The sequence below is a fragment of the Castor canadensis genome, chromosome 1 (assembly GCF_047511655.1).
Source record: "Castor canadensis chromosome 1, mCasCan1.hap1v2, whole genome shotgun sequence".
In the NCBI taxonomy this organism is placed as follows: domain Eukaryota; kingdom Metazoa; phylum Chordata; class Mammalia; order Rodentia; family Castoridae; genus Castor; species Castor canadensis.
The window spans coordinates 141,672,009-141,682,721 of NC_133386.1; the positions used below are offsets into that span (position 1 = coordinate 141,672,009).

General features: G+C 34.8%; 1 non-coding gene and 1 pseudogene across 1 annotated transcript; both read right to left on the reverse strand.

The window, feature by feature from the left end:
• Positions 1 to 8,493: 8,493 nt before the first annotated feature.
• On the reverse strand, positions 8,494 to 9,443 carry LOC109680900 (olfactory receptor 51G2-like; annotated as a pseudogene).
• A 158-nt stretch (positions 9,444 to 9,601) lies between these two features.
• Positions 9,602 to 9,713, reverse strand: LOC141416345 (U6 spliceosomal RNA). Its single transcript, XR_012441100.1, has one exon. It is a non-coding gene; the product is annotated as a U6 spliceosomal RNA (small nuclear RNA).
• Between the last annotated feature and the right edge of the window lie 1,000 nt (positions 9,714 to 10,713).

A 10,713-nucleotide genomic window follows, 5' to 3' on the forward strand; every position in this document is an offset into this window, starting at 1 on the left:
TGATAGCAATATTATATTGCATATTTCAAAATGGTTAGAAGAGAACATTTTTAATGTTCTTACCAGAAACCAATGATAAATGCTTAAAAACTGACATGCTAAGTGCATTGATTTGATCACTCTACATGCTTACCTATATCAAAGTTAGCATTGTGCTTCATAAATAAGTATAATTATGATGGGTCAACTAAAAATATATTTTAAAAAACTTTAAAACACTTTCAGAAAAATGTGTGCATGAGTATTGTGAACAAAAAATAAAAACTTATCAAAGAAAAGGGAGATTTTTTTCCCCAAGTTAAAACTTAATTTTACAGGTTTTATCCTAGAAATCTCTAGGTGACTCTAAATTTCTCTCTCCTTTCATTTCATTAGATTTCCCAAAATACGGGCACATATTTCCTGGGTTTTAATGCAGTATACAACAGGGTTAAGGACAGGGGGAACCAATAGGTATACATAGCCCATAACAGTGTGTACCACAGGTGGAAGATGTTTCCCAAAGTGATGGATAATAGACACCCCTAGCATAGGGACATAGACCAGCAGCACAGCACAGATGTGGGAGACACAAGTATTGAGTGCCTTGCTTTGTTCTACCCTGGAGGTGATGCCTAATACAGTGATCAGGATCTTCAAATAAGACAGCAAATGAGTACAGAGTCCATTCCAAAGGTGATGAGAGTGATGAAAAAGCCATAAATGCTATTAATGCGGTGGTCAGAGCAGGAGAGCTTGATGATGTCTGGGTGTAGGCAGTAGGAATGGGGGAGCACGTTGGCTTCACAAAACCTTAGTCGCTTAATGAGTAATGGTCCTGGGGATGACAATCACAGCTCTAAGTAAAAGCCCCACAACTATCTTTGCAATGGTGGAATTAGTCAAAATAGTAGTATACCTGAGTGGGTTGGAGATAGCCACATAACGGTCAAATGCCATGGTGAGCAAGATGCCTGATTCCATTAGGGAGAAAACATATATGAAGAACATTTGAGTGAGGCAGGTACCAAAACCTATTTCACGAACATTGAACCAAAAAAGCTGAAGCAGGGTGGGCAGGGTGACAGCACAGAGTCCCAGGTCACTAGCAGCCAGCATGGAGAGAAAAAGGTACATGGGTGTATGAAGTGATGGTTCCACTCGAATAACCATTATGATGGTGTTGTTTCCCATAAGGGCAATTATGTAGAGGGTGCAGAACAAAATGGAAATCACTGGATGTGAGTCCTCTAGTCCAGGGAAGCCGGTCAGAAGGAATGACCCAGAACTACTGATGTTGAATAAGTTCATGATTCTAATTTGTAGTCCTTGGATCAATAGTCTTTTCTACCTAGAGTAAGAGAGTCTTGTTTAGGTCATCATCTCCACTAAGTTTTATAAGTGTACTTTATGCTTTTATGAGTGGTACTAAGTAAGCATCCACTGTATTTTAGAGTTATCATCAAAGAGAAACTAGGAGGCCCTAATGAACTTTATACTTCAATTATATTATAGAGGCCATATCTATTATTTAATTTCCCCATCAGAGATTGTTTTAATTGAGACATGTAGTATACATAATGTCTCTGAACTTGACTTCACATATTTCAATACAGAATGTGGTTATGATTGGTATCACAGGGTGGTGTAAAAATAATTTGGGTGATTAAAGTCTATGAAAATGTGTAGGAAGTAGAAAACCCTGTCTCTTATTTTAAGTATGTTATCTCTTTCAAACTAAGGAAATCAAGAACAGAAGCATAGGAAACATGAATGTTACCTATATAGAGTTCTGATTCTTCTGAGGGAATAGCCTCATATCCCTTATTCAATTAATACTTTTCTCTACCAATGGAATCTGAGAGTCATAGAGGATAAAGTACTGACTCTGATTTTTCTATATATTTTTCTTCATACACTTTTCCTAAATGTGTCTAACATATAAGAAACATTTCAAGAACTACATACTCTATTCTTGACATTGACACTCTGTATGGTGCTGGCTGACATACTTCTGCTCTCTGAGTTAAGCTTCTTTTTAAAATATTTTTTAAAAAAACAGAATTAATTGAGTGATCTTTTAAAGTCTATTACCACGCATTCTAATTGGTTAAATATTATATATACCCATATACCAAGGAGAGCTCACTGGGAGGTGATATTTAAGCTGAGATCCTGAGAATGGGTAAAATGCGACCATAGCATTGTGCAGTAAGAAAGGTGTATATGAGAAAGGGAGCAAAGCCTATGTAAAGGCTGTGAGCAAAAAAGTTTGGAAAGTGTTAGGAGCTATAATATTTTACAGAACAGATTTCATACATTGGCAAAAGGTTGGACCCATAATGTGAAATAATGCTGGGGTGGTTAACAACTTTAAGAAATTTTATTTAATTCTAAAATAATGAAATAAAGTTTAGAATACTAATTTTGAGAGTTTTTGTGTTTGTGTGTGTCTGTGCATGTGTATGTGTATGTGTTTGAGGTGACCAGTGGAATGGTCACATTCATGTTTTTATCATTTATTGTAGTTGCATTGTGGTGAGTTGATTGCATGTGAGACTTATTATTTAAATAATTTTCAGGAATGCTCTATATTATAATTATTAAATCTACAGAAATGGATAATGCTGTGTCCTTGAAAGTGTAACATTTAATGAGCATCTCTATGAAGTTGATGAAACCGTTAGAAAGGGTGGTGAATATGGTTGAGGTACTTTATATCTACATATGAAAATAGAAATATGAAGCCTATCGATTGTCTTTAATTCTGTGGAGAAAAGAAATTGTGGGGCATATCAGTTTTGGCACACTTGATGCTGATTACCTCAATCAATTCTATCATTAGATGAATGAAGATTATAGCTTCTTCAATAGCTCTAGAACACTTGCAATTTACTTAACCTCTTCATGCCTGCAGTTATATGCCTATAAATAATAGATAACAAATGTAGTAATTTCTCCATATAAGAGTTCCACTGTTGGATTAGATAATTTACATCAAGAATGTAAAACTCAGCATTTTGTACACAATCGTCCAGGTGATATTAGTTGCCAATAATATTTCTCGAAAAAGTACTATATGTTTCTTTACTGTATTTAAGCACCAGATTAACTAGATCCTTGATTTCTGGTTGTATAAATACTTAAGAGAAAGTTGAGGGCATAAATTTCTAAATAATATCTCAAATATTCTTACAAAAATATCCCTGTATTCAAACTACTTCTGCTATTTACCATCTTCATTGTCCGTTTTAGAAGTATGGCTAATCAAAGAGAAATGTACATCTTTAGAAAGGGAATAATGAACAAAGACTCAAAAACAAGGAAGTTTTCTACAGGCCTTGGTCTAATTATATAAATAGATTTGGGCTAGAAACAAAATCCAGAGCTAAGTATTACTATTTAGTTGTATGTACCCAATGCGATATCATTCATCCACAAGAAGCAATGAAATCCTGCCATTTGCAACAATATGTTCAGTACAAGAAATCATTAAGTGAAATAAGCCAGGTGCAGAAAGACAAATATTACATGAACTTCATAATAATGTGGAATCTAAAACTTTAATCTCATAGAAGCTGAGAGTAGAATGATGGTTATCAGACATGGGGAGAGGGAAGGAAGGATCAGGAGAGGTTGATCAAAATTCACTAATGTATTGTTAGGTAGGAGTAAGAATCTCTGTTGTGCTATCATGTAGGGGACAATATATATAACAGTGATGTACTATATTATTTTCAAAGCTAAAAGAAAGGATTTCAAATGTTTTCACCATAGGTAAGTGACAAGAAGATGAGATTGATAGGTTTAACCTGAATTAAACATGATACAATGAATACATGAATAAGATTATCACATTATAATCCATGAATATGAACAATTTTCATGTTTTATATATAACTTTAAATAATTCACTTCTAAAATACCATTTAAAACTTACCTCTTCTTGGCATTTCAGTTAGGAACAAAAGAGATAACTGGTTTCCCATCATGGAAAATAGTCAAAACTTCAGGTCCATAAGCATGAAGAGAAAGTTTCTAAGACTGTGTCTGCGAGCAGGCATTTATTTTAATGTGTTTGAGTATGTGTGTGTGTGTGTGTGTGTGTGTGTGTGTTTGTGTGTGTGTGTTTGCACACAACTGCATCTGAATTCTTTTGAGGTTCTACATGAAAATCATATTTGCTACAACACATTAACATGAGGTGTTCCCCAGAGTGCCTGAAACTATTGTGGATATTTTTATTACCTCTCTATAAGACATAAGTAATATATTATTTTTGTACTATTATCAACAGTATTGGTCCTTACAGACTAAGATTTTAGTCCACATCACTTGTAAAGAAGCTTTATGGAATTAATTTCCAATGCTACAGATATTATCTTGTATTTATTATCTACGGATATAAGATCAAGCATTTTGTTTGATTTTTTAAGTTTTTAGCTTGTTTCTTTAGCTCTATCTGTGCTTTATTGTAGAGAGGAGGGTTGTTTAATTGACACATTAAAAATATCCTGGAAAAATGAAATTTGTAAACTTTGAGATACGAGTAGTACTATCAGGTAAGATTGATGTTACCCATTATATTTCTACTAATTTAGGGAGATTGAATGACTATAAAACTTTAATTATAAGGTGACTGAAAATTTTCAAAATTAACTGATAGTTAATATAAAGACATCAGTCTTAATGTGAATCTTGAAAAGATACCATATATTGAAAAATGTCATGTATGACAATGTTAGGAATAAAATACCATAGTTTGAAATAGGCAACCTACTCTATGTACTTGCTTACACAGAGTGGTCTGTGTCAAACTTTTCTAATACAGAGTCCAGAAACTCTCAGATACCTCTCTTCTTTTTATCTTGGATAGCTCTTAGCAATGAGTGTTGGGTTCTCATTGCCTTTGTTTGTTTCATTATTAGGGACTGAACTCATGGCCTCACACTTGCTAAGCAAGTGCTCTAGCACTTGAGTCATACCCACCCCCCTCAGTCCTTTGTGCTTTTAATTTGTATTTCAGATAGGATCTGGTGCTAATTTTTGCCTGTGCTGATCTTGATCCACAATTCTTCTTGAATAGCTGAGATTAAAGGCTTACATAACCACAACCAGCTTGCTCATTCACTATTTTGTTCCATAGTTAGATAGTCTAAAAATATATATTCATTCTTAATCTATCTGGAGAAAACTGATTGATCAATGTTACTATGTTAGAATTAGGTGGAAGTCAGAATCCTTGGTTTGCTGTTGTATAGAATGGCGACTATAGATAATAATAATGTACTGTATAATTTGAAAAGCTCAAAGAAAGGATTTTGAATATTTTCACCATGAAGAAATGATAAATGTTTGGGATGACAGATGTGGATTTTTAATTATTGCTGTACTGGGGGAACATTGTGACAGTTACAAAAGTTCATACAATCATAGTTGAATTCATCCTTTCATCATTCTCCTTTACCCTCCTCCCCCCATTCCTGGAACAATTTCAACAGGTCTCATTTTTCCATTTACATACATGAGCACAGAGTATTTCCACCATATTCACTCTCCTACACTCTCCTACACTCTTTCCTTTTATCCTTTCCCTTCCCACCGACACCAGCTCTCAAGATAGGACCTGTTGATAGATGGGAGTTACTTATTTTTTGGTGGCAGTGGGATTTGAACTCAGGACCTCATGCTTGCTGTGCAGGCTCTGTGCCATTTGAGCCACTCTGCTAGCTCAATAGATGTGTTTTTAGCCTGATTTAAACATCACACTATGTATACATGTATGAAAACAGCATATGGTTCTTTCTTAATACATAGAATATTTGTTTTTATGTATCATTTAAAATAAATTTAATTTAACTTATAAAAAATAAAAACTGTTTTGAAGACGTGTGCCTAAAGAAAGTTTCAATATTTCTGTCATAGATTTGTTTTTATTCTTATAGAAGTTGGGGGATATAATTGTATTTTCCCTATTCTCTGACTTCAGTTAGAGAACTAATGCTGTGTCTATCTCAAAGATATCCTGAGCTTTGCAGTCGTCATCTGATTCTTCCCTGTCTGCTTCCCATTTTTTGCTTCAATGATGACTAATGAGCCAAAGCACACAGTCTATGTCATGAAAGTCCACTTTTCTCATAGGTGATTTTCAGCCATAAAAAGTAAAACTTCACCATTTTTATCAAATTATTCCCGCTTTCCCGTGTTTTGGCTATAGCAAATTAATCTCTGAGAATCTTTCTACTCTATTCAGAGTACATTTGGATAAGTTGGAGGTCCTGGAAGCAGCAAAGGAGAATTCTATGGAGAGGATTTTACCATTCAGTGTAGAATTTCATCCTAACAGTTATCAACATTGCCACTGTTACTACATCTGCATTTGAGATATTTGAGTGCAACTTAACCTTGTTTAAAATATCCATTCAACCAGTGTTATGAAGGAACAGTTTCTCGACTCTCTACTATTATCTGAGTCCACTTGAAACCAAATGCTTTCTCCTTATCTCTTAATCTTGAATTCCTTGGGTTTTATAGTTTAGATTACTGCTCACCTTTCCTATCTTCAAAATCTTGGATAATAAGATTCATATCATTGTTTTAGTTATCATCTATATGCTGGTCACTGCAAGTGTATGCTTGATGCTTTGATGTCTTTCCTGAGTTTTATCAGCATATATTAGGAAAGTTGCCCAGAATCATTTATTTGCTTTCACAAATCTTACATTAAATATGTATAGAATCAAATTCATCATCACATACATCATTACTACAGTGTAATTTAAATATACCACCATCTGCCTGCTGGTTAAAAATAACAAAAACATATTTGATTTCATAGAAGCTGATCTCATAGAAGTTGAGAGCAGACTGTTGGTTGCCAGAGACTAAGGAGATTGAAGGGCAGGGGAAAGGGTAAGAGGTTGGTCAATGGGCATAATGAAGTGGAGAAATAAACTCAGGTTTTCCATTGTACAGTAAGGCGAACCTAAGTAACAGCAATGAATTATATAATTTAAATTATCAAGGGGAGAAAATTGGAAATGTTCTTTCCCCCCAAATTATAATTGTTTACTCTGATTTTAATATTATACAATGTATTCATAGGTTGAAACAGCAAAGTATACTCCATAAATGTGTATAATTAATGTGTATCGAAAATTAAAAATTATAGTTGAGATCAATTGTAGGAATTTGTGTATTCAATACTTAAATGAATAATTTCTGCAATGACTTAGTACTGTTAGTGCTATTAATGACTATTACATGAAAGAGAAAAATTGATTTCTTTAATTAAAAGACAAAAATATAACTTGCACTAAGTATGTGTTTCTAGAATGTTACTTAAGAATACTTTATGTATTGGACTTTTAATTAAGTTTTTCCTGCATCATTCTCAATTCCACTTACAACATATACTTACTATAATGTGCCCACTGATATTTCAGGGATTGAACGAAGAGTAAGCAACTGTATAGTCCTTATTTTGCTAATTCTTTCTTTTACTTGTACTAGACTTTCATCATGGTGATTCTGTTTTCCTGTGTTGGATATTATCTGTCAGTCTGCTACTTGCATTTCACCTTATATCCCCACTGGAGCTTCCCTCATAATCTGATATAAATAGGAAGACAAAACATGAAAGTTTACAAAGTATATACAAAGAAAGTTACTTCACAGTATGAAGTCTACTGTAATAACAATTCTACATTTTATTTTCAAGCCATTTTTTGAGCAGCTGATTATTTTCACTACTGATGTAATATTTTAAGCATAAGCTGACAGATAAAAGAATTTTGCTTGAGATTGTTTCCATTCTTATAATTTCAAAAAAAAATATTAATTCTGGCCAAAGAAGCTAGTAGTTTAAGAATTGGATAACCATATTATCTTTGAAATTCCCATTGAACAAGAGAAGAAAGCATCAAAATCCTGGAATGCTCCTAAAGTGAAATTAAGAAGTTATAAGCATATCTCTCATATATATGGAATTGTATTCAGTGTCTCATAAACAGTTTAGTCTTGCCAGAAGTTTTCCTTAAATGAGTATCGACTCATCCACTCATTCATTCAGAAAATGTTAACCAAATATCAAACATATGGAAATAATTATACTCATGAGAAGGAATGCAATGATGAAGAAGAGAGAAACAATAACTGTCCTTATGAACCTTATATTTGAGTAGGTATTTTCAAAATTCTTCTAATATAACTGAGCTCCAAACCTATCCATTATCTTATTTTTCTAAAACATAGATTGTATCTTATTTTATATATTTATTTCAAGTTGCTACAATTATATATTTAACATTGTTGGTGCTCAATCATACTTTGTTTAGTGAAAAAAATCAGGTATATGGATCATTTCTTCTGATGATGTCATTTCATTTAGAATACACATGAAGATAGATGGCATCTCTTACTTACTCTCTTCCTCATTCAACTGTGTTTGTTCAATAGCTCACTAAACAAAGAGACTAAAGTCTCCCTTTTCACTCAACCAAAGATTCAGTGACCCTAGGTATTTCTAATACCAGTTCCAACCGACTGGAAGATGCGTAGCATCCTCAGACGAATCTGCTTGGTTTTGATGGTATAAACGACTGGATTGAGCACTGGAGGTATAAGAAAGTGAAGATAGGAGAGCAATACACGGCTGCATGGGGAAGCCCACTTCCCAAATCGGTGGATCATGGACAGGCCAATCATAGGTGTGTAGAAGAGAAGCACAGAACAGATGTGAGAAACACAGGTGTTGAGAGCTTTGAAGCGCTCAGGCTTGGAGGCAATAGATAACACTGTATGGAGGATCAGCCCATAGGAGAGAACAATGAGACCAAGTCCAAACCTAGAGTAGAGAGAACAACAAAGAGGCCATATGCACTGTTGATGTGGGTGTCAGTACAGGCCAGCTTCATGACATCTGGTTGTAGGCAGTAGGAATGGGAGAGCAGGCAGTTCTGGCAATAGGGAAGCTTCTTCAGCATGATGGGGGCTGGGATGTGGAGACCAACACTGCGTACCATGATGGCTAGGCCTAAACTGGCAATCCGGGGACTTGTGAGTATGGTGCTGTAGCGCAGAGGGTTACTGATGGCCACAAAACAGTCAAAGGCCATGCTCAGGAGCACAGAGGACTCTATGATGGCGAAAGTGTGGATAAAGAAGAGCTGGGTGAGGCACAGGTCCATAGGTACCTTCTTGAGACTCATCATGTAGATAGTGAACATGGTGGGCAGTGTGGAGGCAGACAAGCCCAGGTCTGTCACTGCCAGCATGGACAGAAAGTAGTACATGGGCTGGTGCAGGGAGGACTCTGACTTCACCACCCAGAGGATTAGGCTGTTCCCTGCCAGAGAGGTCATGTACAGGGTACACAGAGGGATGGAGAGCCAAATGTGCACAGTCTCAAGGCCTGGGAGGCCTGTCAGGAAGAAGGAGGTGCTGGTGTGGTTGAAGTGTGACATGATGATCCAGAGACAGAATTCCAGAAGAAAGTGCAATCTAAGGCCCTAGATTCAATTGGGTTATTGGGTCAGAATATGTGTAAACCATGGCCTTGTAGTAATACTCCATAATATTTCTGACAATCATGATCTTATAATTTATTCATGTTTCTTTTTTTTTAAATATGAAGTGCTTCATGAATTTGCATGTCATCCTTGCACAGGGGCCAAGGTAATCTTTTCTATACTGTTCCTATTTTTTTACGTATAATGTGCTACTGAAGTAAGCACTCCAAATATTTCTTACACTTACAAATAGGGGGCCTTTAAGAAAAATGTGGTTTTGTACTTGTTAAAAGAAATCTTCCATACATAACCTGGCTATGGAGATACACAATATTTATCCAAAAATAAAAATTTGTAATTTGGTCCTAGAAAGGGACTGAGACAATGTTGTTCCAACTCTTCATTGTACATATTTGGAAATGAATTCTAGCTTCCAATGTGTCATACAAGATACCAGATTAGTCATTCTCTTTTTCTATTAAGTTATTCCTGACACTGCCTTTCAATAGATACTTCTTTAATTCAGTGAATATGAGAATTTTGTAAAGACATCTTTCATAACTAAATCAGAAGAAAACTAATTCTCTTTACCAGATCAGCACACTTATATGAGCAAACAAATGCAAACTGATTATGCATGCAAGTTAAAGTGTCATGTTATAGTGAAATTTAGACTTTTACCCGAATCCCATTAATTCTTAAATGTTTGTATGCACTTGGACCATTAAATAGAATGATTGTTGGCTCACAGACTATTAAACAAGTACCTTAAAACTTACGTGTTATTAGTTAACTTTATGGTAATAAGCATACAAGAAACAGAAAACAGCATTTACTCACCAAAGAACAAGGGATTAGATCCATGTATAAATTAATTTCCAGAGATTTGTAACCATCTTTGGTCATCCCTGTTATTCTCCCCTGAACTTTCATCTTTGTTATCTCCTGGTGTCTCAGCTACCTCCCTACATTTAATCCATTATGAGTTTCATAATTTGAAAACACAGTGAAAGAAAATTTGATTTGAAAACTTTTACCTTTTCCTCATAATCATAAACAAAGTATGAAGATTTGTGGTTTTCATGGTGTGAAAACATTAAAGAACAACAAACAATACAATGGGAACATGAAATTTAAGTGATCTTATTTAATCATGTTCTGAGCTTTTTTGGGGTGGGATTTTCATTTGTTTTTCTCAGATTACATTGATTTTTCTCTTAATATT